The 17,197-nt window shown below is 46.6% G+C and overlaps 1 protein-coding gene and 1 pseudogene across 1 annotated transcript in view; one reads left to right on the top strand and one right to left on the bottom strand.

The window, feature by feature from the left end:
* The window catches only part of MEGF11 (multiple EGF-like-domains 11), a 331,130-nt gene that overhangs the window by 153,595 nt on the left and 160,338 nt on the right, over positions 1 to 17,197 (bottom strand). The window lies entirely within an intron of this gene.
* Positions 9,433 to 9,743, top strand: LOC102819542 (annotated as a pseudogene).

The raw sequence follows: 17,197 nt of genomic DNA, 5'->3' as shown, positions 1-17,197 counted from the left end.
TGGGGGTAATCCTCTTTAGTACCTTCCCTACAGTATTTATTCACTGCCACCAAAGAACAGTGGTGGTGGTTATGTGCCACCAACTCCACCAAGTTGGTTCTGACTCACAGCTAGCCTATAGGGAACAGAAAGCCTTATCTTTCTCCGATGGAGCAGCTGGTAGATTTGAAGTGCTGACTTCATGGTTAGAAGCCCAACCCATAATCCACTATGCTACCAGGGCTCCATAGAGAGCTTGTTGTTGTTGCTGTTAAGTGCCGTCGAGTTGATCCTGACCCATAGCGACCCTGTATAGGGTTTCTGAGGAGCGGCTGATGAGCTGGAACTGCTGACCTTGCAGTTCAAACGTTTTTGCAGTCTGGCGCATTAACCCACAGCGCCACACCAGAAGAGTAGCTGTTGTTAAATGCCATCAAGTCGGTTCCGACTCACAGCGACCCTGTATAGGGTTTCCGAGGCGCAGCTGGTGGGTTTGAACTGCCGACCTTGCAGTCCAGTACATTATCCTGCAGCACCACACCAGTAGGTTGTCTCATTTACATGGTTCAAAGATATGTTATCTGACATCAGGATCACAAGCCTGAATTTTCCAATTAATGCAAAGTCATCTCTTGGTCTATTCTTTTAAAAACAAGAATCTCCTTCTGATCCAGCCCATTTCCCCGCCCCACCCTCTGGAAGCAAAGAGTCAAACAAAATTCAAACACAGTCACTCCTCTTAGCAACACCCCTGACAACGTGCAACACTGACAGATTGTCTGGGATCCAAACTGCCTTTTACAAAGCTTCCAGCTACAAATTCAAGCTGACAGCAGAATATCACCTTCAAAACGACAAGTTTTAAATGAGTTATTATTTGTAAAGGGTTTACAAGCATGTCTAGCGCGTAGTAAGTGCTATACAAGTATTTGAGGTTCTATTTATTTTTAAATGTTTAAGCTTCTTTATTTTTTCTCTTTGTACAGGAATGCAGACTGGGTTCAACACTGCTGGAATTAGCAATGAGTGAGTCTTCATTACTCTGGCTTAATTATCCGCTCCCTGTGAATGGGGAAAGAGATGCCCAGGGAGACAGGAAGTTTTCCAAAAGGTGGTGTAGCTGGGGTCGGGGTTAATTTCTCTCCTCCTCCAGCACCTCCAATAGGGGAGACCCTGCTCATTCATGGTCACCTGATCCACAGCTGAGCCAAACTCCTAATTACAGGGATGTTGGACAGTGGTTTGTTTTTTTTTTTCCCCTCTCTCTTTCTTTCCTGAGTTAAGCCCAGAAGAGCTGCTAGGGAAACACAGCTGGTGTGAGCCAGATCAATTAAATTATCATAAGCAGCAGGGGGTGGGGGAGGGGAGGGTTCCCAGCCAGTCCCATTATTACTGAGGTGGAGTTGTCATCTGCCAACAGCCCCGTGTCAGGCTAGGCAGAATCCACCGGAGCAGTGGTTTAGGTTTGGTTTGGTTTAGAGATGGAGAGAAGTGAATTGAGGAAGAAAATTATTAAAAGGTGAGATGTGAAGCAGAGAGGTAGCGAGGCCTGCGTGTGCCCCTAGATGGAGTCCCACCAGCTGAAGGTGGAGGGCTGAGAGAACACAACTCCAGGCCTGGGGACATCCAAATGTTGGCCAAATCATCACCTAATTAACTAGGAGCAGAGATGAGGAAGGAGAGGGAGAAGCACATGTGCTTGTGAATGCTTTGTGGGGCAGGCCTTGTGGATAAGAAGCAGACAGGGGGCACTGACCCCTTTCTTTCTTGTCTCCCTGCCACTCCAGTCTCCTATCCCGGACCCCAACACCCCAGATCCCTGGGCTGGGCTCCTCTATTGCCAAGCACCAATCCTTACATGATATCTTTATTCTGCTGACCTAAGTCTAATTTACTTGGGGAAAAAAAAACTTCCCTGGCCTCCAAATCAAATCACTCAGGGAGGGAAGGGGGTTGAAAGGAACCAGGGGAAATAAATGTATTCAGCAAGTGTATTTTTATTCCAATAAAACTTGATTCAATAACCACCATGAATATTTCATCTGCAGGAGGTTGCAGCAACCCCTCCTTCAGATCAAGCTGGTCTCAGGCCAATTCTGCCCTCCCCTCCCCCAGGGGGGCAAACACAGGCACCTGCTTCAGGTCCCTGGGCAGCACTGAGTGGAGGGGACTGGCAGGTCCCCTCCAGTCTCCAAGCCATGCCCAGAACAGCTCTGCAGGGGCCCCAGCCCAGGTTGAAGAATGGTGCTGAGAGCCTGAAACTGGGAATGGTGTTCCAGGACTTGTACCTACACTGACTGGCTGGGTGACCTTGCCATGTAGCTTCTCTCTCAGAGCCTCTGTTTCCTCTCCCTGTTTTACAACACTCTCATGAGGATTGATATGGGCACAATGGAGGTGAAAAAGCTTTCATGATTTTTAGGCATTTCCACTGCTAACCCTCTCTTGCAATCTTTTACCTGCCGCCCCTTCCTCACCAGGCCATGCCACCTCAAGTAAGGAAATCGAGGTGGACTTGCGGTGAAGCTAAACTGAATAGCTGTGGTTTTGTCAGCATAAATACATTGATTTCACTAAGGAGAACTGCCCCTGCCCCATATGCAGGTAATGTGGAAGAGTGAAGCTGATCCCATCCCTGGTCCCAGAGGGAGAGCACATGACTCAGGTTGGGCCAGTCTCCTGGTCACCGTGACTGGGTCTAGGGTGGTCATGTGACCCAACTAGGCCAATAAGACTCAATCCTGTTATAGTGGAATCCTAGCTGCTGGTGCCCACTCCTGCTATTACTTGGGGAGAGAACACTTGAGAATGAAGTCAATGCAAAGGAAAACAGATGTAGCTGTGCCCAAAGTTACATCCACCACTGTTCTTTTTAGTTAGAACCTCAAAACCAAACTCACTGCCATCGAGTCGATTCAAAGTTATAGTGATCCTATACAGGGTTTCCGAGGCTATAAATCTTTATGGGAGAAGAGAGCTTTATCTTTTTCCTGAAAAGGGACTGGTGGGTTTGAAGTGCTAACCTTGAAGTGCCTAATCCATAATACTATACCAAAAAGAAACTTAGTGCCAACAAGTTGATTCTGACTCATAATGGCCTCTTTAGAGTGTTTCTCAGGCCGTAAATCTTTTTTAGATTTACAGACAGCCTCATCTTTTTCCACAGAGTAGCTGTTGGGTTTGAACTACCAACCTTTCAGTTAACAGCCCGATGCCTAACCTATAGTCCCGTATTCTGCCCAGACCACGGTACACTGGGTTTCTATTATATGTAATAAAAAAATAGTATTGTTTAATACCTAGGATCTGCAGCATATCTTTCCATTTCACTAATTAAGCCCTTCTTTCTTAGTCTGGGGGCAAAGGAGCATCAGGTTGGGAGCAATGGTGGAATTCTATGCTAGCCAGTCCAGTCCCCTCACTTTTGGGGCACCTTTAAGAACTCAAGTGCTGTCACAGGTAGTAGCGTTGGTTCCTGACACCATTCAGATGAACTGGAGTACTGGGAACTTCCCATCATCTCTTAGGAAATGAGTGCACGACCCTAGAGGGGGATCCCCCACCCCTACCTCTCCTGCTGCTCTTGCTGTGTTATTGTCATCAATCAATCAATCAATCAATCAATCAATCGAACAATCAATCAATCGGTGATTAACAACAAAAGTGTAGGAGGAGCAGGGGCTCAGGGTCAGGAAGTCTTGGGCAGGTCAAATGCCTGTTTCCCTTTCTGAGATGAGATGAGGGGGTTTGATAAGATTGACTCCAATGCTTCCATTTGTGAATCTTTGTAATACACTTACTATGTTTTAGACACTTGGGGAAATAAAAATTCAAGGATTCTGTCTCTAACCTAAGGAGCCCTGGTAGCACAGAGGTTAAAGCACTCGACTGCTAACTGAAGAGTCACTGGTTTGAACCTACCCGTAGCTCTGTGAGAGAAAAATGTGACAGTGGGCTCCTTTAAAGATTGTTGTTGTTAAATGCCATTGAGTCAGTTCCGACCCATAACGACCCTGTATAGAGTTTCCAAGGAGCGGCTGATGACTTTGAACTTCTGACCTTGTAGTTCAAACCAACCTTGCGGTCAAGTGCTTATCCTACAGCGCCAAGCCAAGAAACCCTCTGGGGCATTTCTACTCTGCCCTAATGGGTCATTATAAGCCAGAATCCACGCCATGACAGTGGGAGTGATTCCGACTCATCATTTTTTGTTGTTCTTTGGTTTTAACCTCACAATCCCTTCAGGAATATATAACACACTTTGAATTCAGCAAAATAAAACCCTAATGCTGCCCTGGGGCAGGCTGGATCAGCCTGATGTTTGCCGGTTGCTTCCTGGCCTGCGCAATTTGTGAAAAGGGCAGAGCCTGTGTCCCAGGGAGGCAGATCCTCAGCAGCCAGTGTCTGGCCTCAAGCCCACAATGGTATTCTTGAAGAGATTCAGATGGTTTCCCAGATGCCCCCTCCCTTCAGAGCTAGCATGGCAAAGTGTGGTGTGGACCTAAGACTCCTGTGAGTTGGAAAACCATCAGAGAAGGAGGGAAGAGGAGCGGACAGGGGAACCAGAGGAACAGGGACTTGTGAGGCGCTCCTTTAAGCTCTCTGTTCACTGCTTATCCCACCTGCAAACCTGCAAGATTCAAGTGGTTTCTGACAAAAAAGGAAAATGTCTCTCAGGAGGGAGAGGAGGTCATAAGGCTAAAAATGGGGGGAGGAGACCACCCAGTAATGGCTGGCATCGGGGACTCAGGGTGGGGACAAATGAGGAGGCAGGTGGGTAGGTCTGGAGTCCATGAACAAGGTTCAGGATCAGGAACAAGCAAGAAGTCAACTGTAAGAGCCTCTAAACCCAAACAAGGAATCCTGGTGTGGCACTGTGGGCTAATGCGTCAGATGGCAAACTTCTTTGAACTGCAAGGTCGGTGGTTCAAGCTCACCAGCTGCTTCTTGGAAACCCTATACAGGGTCGCTATGGGTAGAAATCAACTCAACAGCACTTAACAACAACAACAAACCCAAACAAAAGGAGCTCTGGTAGCGTAGCGGTTACAAATCAGTCTGCTAACCTCAAGGTCAGCAGTTCGAAACTACCAGGCATTCTGCGGGAGAAAGATGAGGCTTTCTGCTCCTGTAAAGATTTGCAGCCTCGGAAACCCCTATGCAGGGTCACTATGAATCTCAGAACTGAGTCCATGGTACTTAACAACAACAACACAAATCCAAACAAGGGAGTCCAGATGGTGCCGTGGCTTAAGTGTGGGGCTTCTATCCACAAGGTCAGTGGTTCAAACCCACCAGCTGTTTTCTGGATCCTGCCGATCCTACTTCCCCCACACTCGTGGTCTGCCCTCCTCTCTCGCCCACCCTCCCCTTTGTTCAGGCCCCCATCATTCCACAGCTAGATCACTGCCACCTCCCCTGCCAGAGTTTCCTGACTTGGCTTCCACCCACTTGGTTCACCTGTAATGTGAGAGGGTTGACCCGGATGGGTCTTTGGGGAGGCCCAAGTGGTTTATGCTCAACTACTGGTGTGGTGCTGTAGGATAAGCACTTGACCTCAAGGTTGGTTTGAAAAGCAAGATCAGCAGTTCAAACTCAATTAGCTGTTCCTCCGAAACCCTATACAGGGTTGCTATGAGGCAGAATTGACTCAACAGCACTTAATACCGACTAATTTAGAGCTTGGCAACTGGAACCCACCCAGAAGCACCATGGAAGAAAGATCTAGTGATCTGCTTCTATATAGATGACGGCCAAGAAAACCCTGTGTGTGGGTTGTTCTGCTCTGGAACATATATTGTCAAGAGTTGGGATCATCTCAAAGCAATGAGTTTGGTTCTGACCTGGAGACCTCAGCTCCTGACTTGTGCTGATGGTATGACTAGCTGCCTGCAGCTGCTATGCTCTAACCACATTGTTAGGTCTCAGGTCCTTTTAAACACCTGATGAGAGCTGTGGACTGTCTCCCACCAAAACACACACACACACATACACTTATGCACATGATTTTAAGGAGTTCATGGTCCTATTGTGGCCCAGGTCCGAGGACTCCAGGTTAGGAAATTCTATTTGATGTTCCAGGTCCCCTGGACTCAGAATAAACCCAGACAAGGACCCTATTTCCTCCCCAAACTCTGGATAGAGGCATGAATAGCTGTGCTTGATTCTGAAGGTCAGGCTGCAGTCTCCTGCCTGCCAGCTAAGGGCATGGGTGGATGAAGTAGGGACAAATCCATGAGAGCCACTAAGCATGGCCCCACAGGGTGATCCAGTTTGTAGGAGGCCCAGCTGGGGCTGGAGACAGTAACCATGTGCCTCAGCCACATGCGGGTCCAGTTAAAAGGCGGATTAATGGGTGGTCAGGTGTAAGGAAGCTGGCCAAGGCGCCCTGCTGGGGGAACACAAGGCATTTGTTCTGATGTGTAAGACACTTTATGAATCCCTCCGAGCTGGCCTTTCTGGACGGAGAAGCCACTCACAGACTCCCAGTTCCAGTATCGAAAAGGCGCCTCTGTCTTTGCTTGCTGCAGAGTTGACACAAATCCAAGTGGGGTCTGCGAGCCCGTGAGTGAGTGTGAAAGAAGCAAAGCAGCCGAATCAATGGGCTGGATTACAGACCCTGCCGCCAGGGAAGATAATAGCCCTGAATCGGCCAGTTGCTCAGACCAAATGTCCTTACCCTGCACAGAGAAAGAGTGTCAATCACAGGAGATTAAAACAGTTGGGAAGGGGGAGGGGAGGGTCAGGGCCCGCCTGAGGGAAAAGGCCTAAGGCTGGGCAAGCAGCCAAGAATGGGGTTGAGGTAGGTGGGGTCCAGGGAGGCACAAAGGGCTGCCAAGCAGACAAGGCTGGAGGAGGCTGAACCAGAGCCAGGGCAGGAAAGGGTTGGGACAGAGGGGAAATTTTCACCAGAAAAAGTGAGGTGGGGATGAGTGGAGGAAGGCAGAGAATCTCAGGTGGAGGCTGGATTGTTCCTGGGGTCAGGGAGCTAGACTTGGAGTCTCGCTGACCCAGCGGTGTCTGCATTCCTCATGCCAGAGCCAAATGCTAGAAGATTCTTAAAAGCCAGTCTCTGGAAGCCTTGCACCTCAATTTATAGATCAGGTGCTTGGGTGTTTCTAGGGCTGTTCCACACACCATGATCTTTAGGAGACTCTGCCTGTGTCCATCCTTTGTGGCTCCCAGCATTCACATATAGTGTCTCACTGGGAGAAGTGACTGTCAGCTGATCAAGAGCACCTCCGTTTGTGAAACAAGTGTGGGAATATTTGCCTCAGAAGTGTGGGTAATCACTGGGACTTACTATGTGCTGAGCACTGTGCTCAGCCCTTAATGTGCCTCATGTCCTGAGTGGAATCCCCTTAAGAATGTAGGCTGATGGCAGACTCAGCCCATTTTGCAGATGTGGGAACAGCGCCTCAAGGTCACACACAGTGTGTAAGGGGTCAAGGCAGGATTTGAACCCGCATGGCTCTGACTTTGGAGCTTATAAAAGTCAACTGTAAAGCACTCTGCAGATGTTAGTTATCAGTACTAGGATGGTTCAAGGGACAGTGAGGTGAGCAGATGGTGGAAGAAGCCGGAACCTCGACTCCTCTGATTTTAGCCAAGCAAGACCAGAGGTGGGCCAGGCCTTACTCCACAGATGGACAGAGCACCTGTCTGGGCCCAATGTAAATGTGCTGTGTGTGTGTGTCTGTCTGTGTGTTGGTGGGGGATTGTTGTAGGTCCCTTTGGTAATTCGATCTCCAGCGGCCCCTGCTAATGGTCTGCAGGGGAAATTATCTGCCAGAGGCGATTTTCTGCAGCTCCCAGATCAAAGTCTGGCCCAGAGTGAGCCCCCACACTGGATAATGAAGATGAATCCCAGCCAGGTCTGTCCAGAAAGAACGTTAGCTAAATGAAGATGGCAGCTCAGTGACTGTGGAGTTTGTATCAGGGCCAAATTGAACTCTTTCTTCCAGCAAGTAGATGCAAAACTTGGGCTAGTGCCCAAGAAAGGAGAAACATACTCATAGACAGACACACACACACACACACACACACACACACACACACACTCACCCTACTCCCTTGGCCACTGGCAACCACCTCAAGGTGGGGCTGGTTCCATGCTGACACCTATGTTTGTTGACTGGGTAGCTCTGTCAGCCTCAAGGGGAGAGGAAAGGGGAGGAGCAAGGGATGGAGCATGCTCAAATGGGAGGGGCTTGGTATGATGGACTTCCATTGGTCCCTGTCTTTACCTTGAGAACCAGGAGAACACAGTGGAGTCAGACCTGGGTTCACATCCTAGCTTTTAAGTGACCTTGGGCTAAAACCCAAACACCTCCAAGCCCCCATGTTTTAATCTGTAAAATGGGAACTGTGATGAAATCTGCCTTCCAGATCCATGCCCTGGCAGTGCGGCAGGAATGGCTAAGTGAAGAGTCTCAATATACGGGCCTCTCTGTGCCACCCACCACCTTGCAGTCCTTCATGCTCCCCAGAGATACTCACTTCTGACCCAAGGCCCCAGCACCCGTGTCTCAGGCTCTGGGGACCCACCTGTTCAAACCCCACCACAACAGAGCATCCTGACCCACCTATTAACTTGAGACAATAATTCACAAACTACCTCCCAAGTAAGGAGCCCTGGTAGACTAGTAGATTATGCATTGGGTGCTAACTTCAAGGTCAGCAGATGAAATCCACCAGCTGCTCCATGGGAGAAAGATAAGGCTTTCTGCTCCCGTGAAGATTTATAGCCTTGAAACCCTCTACAGGGTCACTATGAGTAAGAACCGACTGAGTGACACATCACCACCACCTTCCAAATGCATAGCACTAAATACTTGCAGAGAAACACAGGAGGGGAGAGGGGGGGAGAGGGAAGGAGAGGGGAATCACCTGTGGAGCTTGTAAAGTCAGTGCCCAGACCCCAGGACTGGGCGTCACCACCTAGAGATATGTCTTTTGACCTTGACTGTACCAAAGAATCCCCTGGGAGGGTGTAGGAGGAACGACAGCTCTTGTTATAATGCAGATTCTGATGCAGAAGGCCTGGGGTGGGGCTTGAGAGTCTGCATTTTTACCAAGCTCCAGGTGATATAGATGATGCTGGTTGGGGACCATATTTTGAGTAGCACTGCCCTGATTTAAAGGCACCCTGGTGGCACAATGAGTTTAGCAGTGGGCTGCTAATTGCAAGGTCAGATGTTCAAGCCCAACAGCCACTCCTGGGGAGAAAGATTAGACTGCTCCTGTAAAGATCTAGAGTCCCAGACACCCTAGGGACTTCTACTTTGTCCGATAGAGTTCATATGAGTTGGGATCAAATTGATGGCAGTAGCCTTGGATTTTTGGCCCTGATTTTAGAGGTTTATCCTCTCTCTTCATTGCCAGCCCTCAACAAGGCTTCTGCAAGAAGTGTATGCTCGGCGGCCCAACACAGCGGACACCCAGGACTCCAAGATGGCGTCTGTCGTACCACTGAAGGAGAAGAAACTCATGGAAGTCAAATTAGCGGGGCTTCCCAGCTGGACACTGATGCGGGACTACACACCAAGAGGCATTGGCGGAGCCTTTCGGAGAGGTTACGATCGGTATTACAACAGTACATCAACGTGAAGAAGGGGAGCATCGCCGGGTTGTCCATGGTGCTGACAGCTTACGTGGTTTTCAGGTACTGCCTCTCTTATAAGGAACTCAAACATGAGCGGTTATGGAAGTATCATGGAGAGGACGCTGTGTGCATTCCTGACTGGGCAGGCCCTTTGCCCTGACCCCTCCCCCTTTCACACCCTCACTGAAACGTAATGCCCATTAAAAGGTGACAGGTAAAAAAAAAAAAAAAAAAAGAAGCGTAAGCTCTCAGAAAACACTTCTGGAGCCGAATGCACCAGTAACTGAGACAGCATTGAATATGGGGCCTTGTTGTTGAGTGCTATCGAGTCCGTTCCAACCCATAGTGACCCTGAACGGGGTTTCCGAGGCTGTAAATCTTTATGGGAGCAGAAAGCCTCTCTTTCTCCCACAGAGCAGCTGGTAGTTTTGAACTACTGACCTTGAGGTTTGCAGCCCAATTTGTAACCACTACGCTAACCAGAGCTCCTTATGGGGCCTAGTGACCGGCATTTAAATCCTAGTTTTACTGTTCTAACTATGTGGATTTAAGCAAGGCATTTATCAACGGTGAGTCTCAGTATCCACATTTATAAAACAGGTATGTCATTGCTGCCCTAAGAGCCTTACAGGGTTAAAACCAGGAGTCGTTGGTTCAATTCCAACTAGTTGCAGAGAACTGTGTTCCCTAGGGTTTTCAATGACTGTAACCTTTTGGAAGATCACCAGGCCTTTCTTCTGAAGTGCTTCTGGGTGGGTTCAAACCACCAAGCTTTCAATTAGCAGCTGAGTGCTTAACTGTGCACACCACCAGGGATTTATAGGATTAGTGAGAGAATAAGATGGTATCATGTATACAGAATGTAAATTAATGTTATTTTTTTCTCTCCATTTACCTGCTGCAGAAGGGCATTATATAAATCCTCACTGACTTCTCAGGACTCTAATCTGGTAGATTATCTTCAGCAACTTGCATTCACTAGCACCTAGAGTGTACAGCGAGAATAGTGGCTGTGGAGACCCTCATAGGCCTCCTCATGCAGCTCCAGAGCTCTGGCTAGGTCAGCAAGAAGCTCATCTCCCCAGATTTATAAGTGCACATAGATTCAGAAGACCTGGTATCAATTCCTGCCTTTGCCTCTTTCAGACACAGGCTGAATCCACTCTTGGGTTCCCAACAGCCCTCATAAATAACCAACCTCCAAACCACTGTCTTCTAAGGCAGCTCTGGGCTGTGGTGCCTACACACCGGGACTGCCTGCAGACACTTCCCATTCAGGAATGAGACAAGGCCACCTGAAACTTATTCTCCACCATCACAATGGGCTATAACTATTGCCCAATACAACAAGATGCCATTCATTCTGCCCAATCCAAATTGTGGAGCCCCGACTCCACCATCTGCCCCATTGGGAGCCCACCTCCCATTCTATTCCACCCTATCTCAGGGCATCAAAACCTCAGGCAGTACCTCAGGACCACCTGGAGTTTGAGGATTCAGATTCCTGAGTCCCTATCCTGATGATTCAGATTGAGTAGGTATTGGATAGACAATAATAGGTATTGGGTGGCAAGAATCTATAGTTGACAAAACTCCCCATATTGCTGATGCATGGCCAGGGTTGAGAACCATGGTGCTTCCACACCCACCTCTCCCTCCTGCATGACCCCAACAGAGACCACTGAGCTTAGAGTCAGAAACAACTAGGTTTGAGTTCTGGCTCTGCATCTTAAATTGTGAGTCACTTAACACAGCTTGGCCTCAATTTTCTTATCTATAAAATGGGAACAATGAAGAAAATTGTCTTAGTGGAATATGAGGGTCAAAAAAGGTCAAGGATGTAGAAACACTCTGAAAAAATAGAAGTACCACACAAACACAAGGGGCTCTAAAAACTGTGATGTCTCCAGCATCTCCCCAGACCCTGCCAGGTAGAGCCAGCAAGTTCTGCTTGAAGTCTGAGTCTCTCCAAAGGCCAGAATAAAGCCCAGAATTCCTTGCCTGAAAGTGCAACTCTCCCTGCTGGCTGTGTCTCACCTTTGCAACTGAATTTCTCTGTTCTCATTTCCACCTCCATGAGTTTCTCATCCTCTCTTCTCAGGTTCAAAACTCACCCAGTTTTCCAGAGTCATCTCAAATGGCACCTTCTTCAGGAAGACAGCACTATTTCCAAATTCAATCTTCAGGGCAGCCATTGTGCAATGCCTACCCTAAACTAACCCCTGGTGGTACAGTGCTAAGTGCTTAGCTGCTAACCAGAATCGGAGCAATTCAAACCCACCAGTCATTCTGCAGTAGAAAGAAGTGTCAGTCTGCACTTTAAAGATCAGTCTTGGAAACCCTGTGGGGCTTCTACCCTGTCTTATAGGTCTCTATGAGTTGGTTATCCTGAACTGTAAGCTCCTTGAGGGCAGAGACTTTGTCTTATTCATCTTTGTAGGCCCTGATAAAGTCAGCACAGGCCCTGCATATAGTTTAAGTGTCCAATAAATGTCTTTTCTGACACAGAAAACGTTTGTCCATGCTAGAGAGCCAATAAATGTAAATTAATGTAACACAGAGGTCTAATTTTACTTCCTAAATTAGCAATTTAGGGGAAAACTGATACTATGCACCACTGACAATGTTATGTTAAAACTGGTACACACATTACTGATAATGTCAAAAATTGGAATGACCATTTTGGAAAGCAATATGGCAATATATTATCAAGGGTTATAAAAATACCCATTCACTCTGACCCACTGGTAATCCCACTCCTAATACTGTATCCAAAGGAAATCATTCAAAAGAAAAACAAGTGTTATATATGCAGGAAGCTATTCATTGCAACATAATCTACAATAGCCCCAAATGGAAAACCACCTAAATGTTCAACAATAGGGGAATTGTTAAGTAAATTATGGTATATAAACTCAACAAACTATTATGTAGCCAGTTAAAATATTTATGAAAACTATGTAACATGGAAAAAAGCTTATGATAAAATGTGAACTAAAAAAATCAGAATGCAAAATTATATGCGCATTATAACTATGTAATAAAATGTAGGCGTGCTGACAAGGATCAGAAGGGACTATGCAAGAAGGAAATTAATTATTGTGTTAAGGTGGTAGGACTAGAGGTGATTTATTTTTAAACATTTCCTCTAATATTGTTATAATGCCATTTTCACAATGCAAACGTTAAATAGCCAAATAATGTTTGCTAAACTAATCCAATAAAAGAGGAGGGAAGAGATGATACTTGAGTACTTGAGGGTCCTGAATACTTGAATCCAACCCCATCTCTATCTACAAGTATGGTGGGTGAGATTCCCTCAGGTCTGAATAAGCAGTGGGGTACTAAAACAGAGATGGGCTCTACAGAAGTGAGACTGCAAGAAAACAGAATTACCCGCCTTTTTGGGTACTCACAAATGATTTTGAGGGAAGGATGGATTTTCTTACTTTTTCAGAAGTCCATGTTTCCCAGCAGGATATCCATGGGGGCTGGTTCAGCAATAGGCTCAAGTCTAACAAGTTCAAGTTCAATGTTCAAGTTCAAGGGGCTGGTGGAGTGCGAAGTCTTCCCTGGCCACTAGATGAAGTCTTTCTCTTCACACTCACCTGTCCTTGCCCCAAAGCCCAGGGTGACCACAGACCCCCATGTGCCTGTGAGAGTCCCATTTGTGCCTGCTATCTTGGCATAATTATTAATAGCCCCATTTTTTTTCCTTCTGAAAAAGTCATCACTTAGAACCCTATGGGGCCCAGTTATACGCTGACATATGTGAGGTTGGCATGAGTTGGAATCAACTCAACACCAACTGGCTTGGGTTTTTTGTTTTTTTTCTGCTAAGTCTCAAAAGTGTCCCAGTTGAGATTTTGGTCACATTATTCAACCTCTTCAGAGCAAGGAAAGAAGAGAGAAAAAGCTGCTTCTGAGATGAGTGAGGCAGGGGGGGTCTCTTGGGGGGGCCAGTCCCAGAAATGTCAGATAACATTCTAGTTAGGTCCTGGCTCACGCCCACCCACTCCCCCATTTCATAGTTCCCATAAACTGTATTATATGAAGAAGAAAGTGGCATCAGGATTAGAGGAAGATTCATTACTTACTGATAAAGATCAAAGAATACAGTCTTCAGTAGGGATTTTACCTCAATGTAAAGAAAACAAAAAATCCTCACAACTGGACCATCATAATAAATGGAGAAAAGATCAAAGATGGCAAAGATTTTATGTTGCTTCAACGTACAATCAACACTCATAAGGCAAATCTGCTGCACAAGACCTCTTTAAAGTGTTCAAGAGCAAAGATTTTTGAGGACTAAGGTGCTCGTCACTGACCCAAGCCATGGTATATTCAATTGCCTCATATGCATATGAAGCTTGGACAATGAATAAGGAAGGCCATAGAAGACTTGATGTATTTGAGTTATGGTGTTGGAGAAGAATACTGAAAGTACCATGGACTGCCAGAAGAACAAACAGATCTGCATCAGAAGAAGTACAGTCAGAATGTTTCTTAGAAGCCAGGATGGCAAGACTTGGTCTCTCATACGTTAGACATGTTATCAGAAAAGATTAGTCCCTGGAGTAGGACATCATGCTTGGTAAAGTGGAGGGTCAGTGAAAAAGAGGAAGACCCCCAACAAGAAGGACTGGCACAGTGGAGCAGCAATGGATGCAAGTGTTACAAGTGAGAGGCTGGAGCAGGACTGGGCAGTGTTTTGTCCCGTTGTGGGTAGGGTTGCTATGAGTTGAAGCCAACTTGATGGCACCTACCAACAACAACATGAGTTGTATCCATCCTGAGGGCCATATGGAGACATCTGTGCCTCATCCTTTTCTCCCAGAACTTCCTCTTCCTGAATCTACACCAGCATGAATGCCCCTTCTGGGGTTTCCTGCTTCCAATGACTGCATCATCTATCCTGTATTCTTTTAGGCTGCGCTATCCCTTCCCCTCCTCTGGACCTCTCCCTCCTGGTAACAGAGATTTTCAGTTTTAATGAAGTATTCTTCCTTGGCTCTCCAGTCCCAGCTCCTCTGCTGCCAAGCCAACCAAATTTCCTTCTGTATTCCTGGGAACATTTTTCACCCTTTCTTCAACCAATGTTATCTCAGTGTTAAGCAGGATCATAATTCTGCCTAATGTCATAGGAATTCCCAGCAATCTATTGTCCCTGACAATGACAAAGTCCTTCAGCCTCAGATGCCTGAGCACACACTCACTGAATTATCCATGCATTAGCTATTTCTCATGTACACACACTGCACATCTGCAATGCATACACAACGTATACACCATATGCAAAATTGCAGGCCTCCAAAATTATACAGCCAGCAGACGCCAGCTTTCCAAATCCCATATGCAGCATATATATCAAACACCAAACATGTGGCAGTTACCCCTCGTGGACTCATGTTATACATGCAACACAATGACATATGTCCCACACATGTTGCATGCATGCCTCAGGTCACATACTCATCACAGGCTCTATTCATCCCACCGCCACCCCACTGCCTCCACACACAGACAGACATCTCACACACAGGCTTTGGGATTCCTGCAGTGTGATGATCCTACTCAGGAAAAAAATACTCAATTCTTGCCACAGAGGCCACATCCTCATGAAGCTGCACAAGGACTATAGTGAGGGACATTCATTACTGTTAACGAGCATTACATGCCTAATTAATTCCCAGAGCTGGGTCTGAGCAGCTGACCCCAGGTCTGATTTCCATTCAGAGAAGAATAAGTGGGAAGCTAACAGGGCTCAGGCATTGGATTAGTGGGACTCAGGATCCACTTGCAAACAGGCTGGGCCAGTCCTCCCAAACCACTAGGATTATCAGTTTGACACGAGAAAAGCAAATGCCTTCTCCAAGTGATGGAAGCTGGGTTTCCTTGCTGATGGCCTTGAGCATCTGGACCAGGTCCTCCAAGTTAGATTGTCTTGTGAGCATCTTTTGGTGGGTTTAGTGTTAGTGTCCCAGCCTGGGAAAAGTCCCTTCGCTCTCACATTGAGAACAACTTGCTCTCTGCATCCACTAACATCTGGTCACCTCCTGAGTATGTTCCTTGGGTACAGGTGATCTGTCTGTTTGCACACAGGGCTGGCTTCTGTCATGGGATGGAGATATGTCATAGGAGATGCAAGGCTGCTGTCTGGGGAGGGGAGGGTCTCAGTGCAGCGTTAGCAAATGCAAGGCCCTTTTAGCAAACACCAGTTGCTTTCTTTTTAAAGAATTTATTGTCGTTTGGGCAAATGTTTACATAGCACATCAGTTTTTCATTCAACAAATCATAAACATTTTGTTTCATGACATTGGTTGCAATCAACTCAATGTAATAACATTGTTCCCACTTCTTCCCTGGATTCATCATTTCCATTTGTTCTTCTTTGCTGCCCTTCTGATCTTATATGGTTCATTGTTTTGAGGAGATCCTCCTGGGAGACTATTGTTCACTTTACAGGACCTACCATGGAGTCCTGGTGTGGTGCTGTGGGTTAATGCACCAGACTGCAAAGCAGTTTGAACTGCAAGGTCAGCGGTTCAAGCTCACCAGCTGCTCCTTGGAAACCCTATACAGGGTCACTATGGGTCAGAATTGACTCAACGGCACTTGACAACAACAACATCATGTGGCTGAAAGTTGGTTCCAGACTTGAGGAGTATCTAGGGGCCACAGTCTTGACCATCCACCAGTCTTTACCAGATCTGTAAGTTTCATCTTTTTCATGATTTGAATTTTGTTCTGCATTTTTTTTCTCCCTCTCTGTCCATGACCATCTATTGTGATCCTGATCAGAGCAGTCAATAGTGGTAGCTGGAGAACATCTGGTTCTTCTGGTCTTAGGCTACTGGAGCCTGTGGTTTAAGTATTTAAAATAGGATGGCAATAGAGCATACCTCATGGAGATGTTTACAGATTAAATGAACTTATGTATATAGATATGCAGCAAAGTGCTTGGCACAGAGGAAAACCTTAATGAATAATAGTACAGCAGTTTTATTAAAATAAATTAGTTTGTTGTTGTTGTTAAGTGCTGTTGAGACAGTTATGACTCATAGTGACCCTATGTAGGTTTTCCAAAGAGCAGCTGGTGAGTTTGAACTGCTGCCATTGTGGTTCAAACTGACCTTGTGATCGAGTGCTTATCCTACAGCTTAATATTGCTTTTATCTAGTTTAAACATCTCAGCATGGTATTTAACATTCTCTGCAATGTGGCCTCACCATGCATATCCCATCTTTAGCTCCTGTATTGGGTTGACTTGTGCTCCTCAAAAAGATATGCCCATCTCTTGTGATACAATAGTGAATAATTGTTATCAGGACTGGTTGTGAGGGTCGGAAATGTAAAGGTAGACGTTTTATAGCAAGGAGGGGAGTGATTAACTTTTCAGTCTAGGAGCGGAGGTCCCTAGGACCATCAAAGGAGAAGAGCAGAGAGCAGGACCCTACCCAGAGAAGCAGTGATGCCTGAAATGGAGGCAGAGATGATGACGTGGAGCGGTGGAGCGAGCAGCTGGAGACTTTAGATCCAGAGAGGGAGAGCGACTGTATGCTGAAGACATGGGGAGTACGGGGGAAGAATTGCAGGGTATACTCTTTAGTTGGT

The sequence above is a fragment of the Chrysochloris asiatica genome, unplaced genomic scaffold (genome assembly GCF_000296735.1).
Source record: "Chrysochloris asiatica unplaced genomic scaffold, ChrAsi1.0 scaffold00004, whole genome shotgun sequence".
Lineage (NCBI taxonomy): Eukaryota > Metazoa > Chordata > Mammalia > Afrosoricida > Chrysochloridae > Chrysochloris > Chrysochloris asiatica.
Note: the sequence above shows the minus strand (reverse complement) of the source record. Positions and strands in the feature narration are given on the sequence as shown.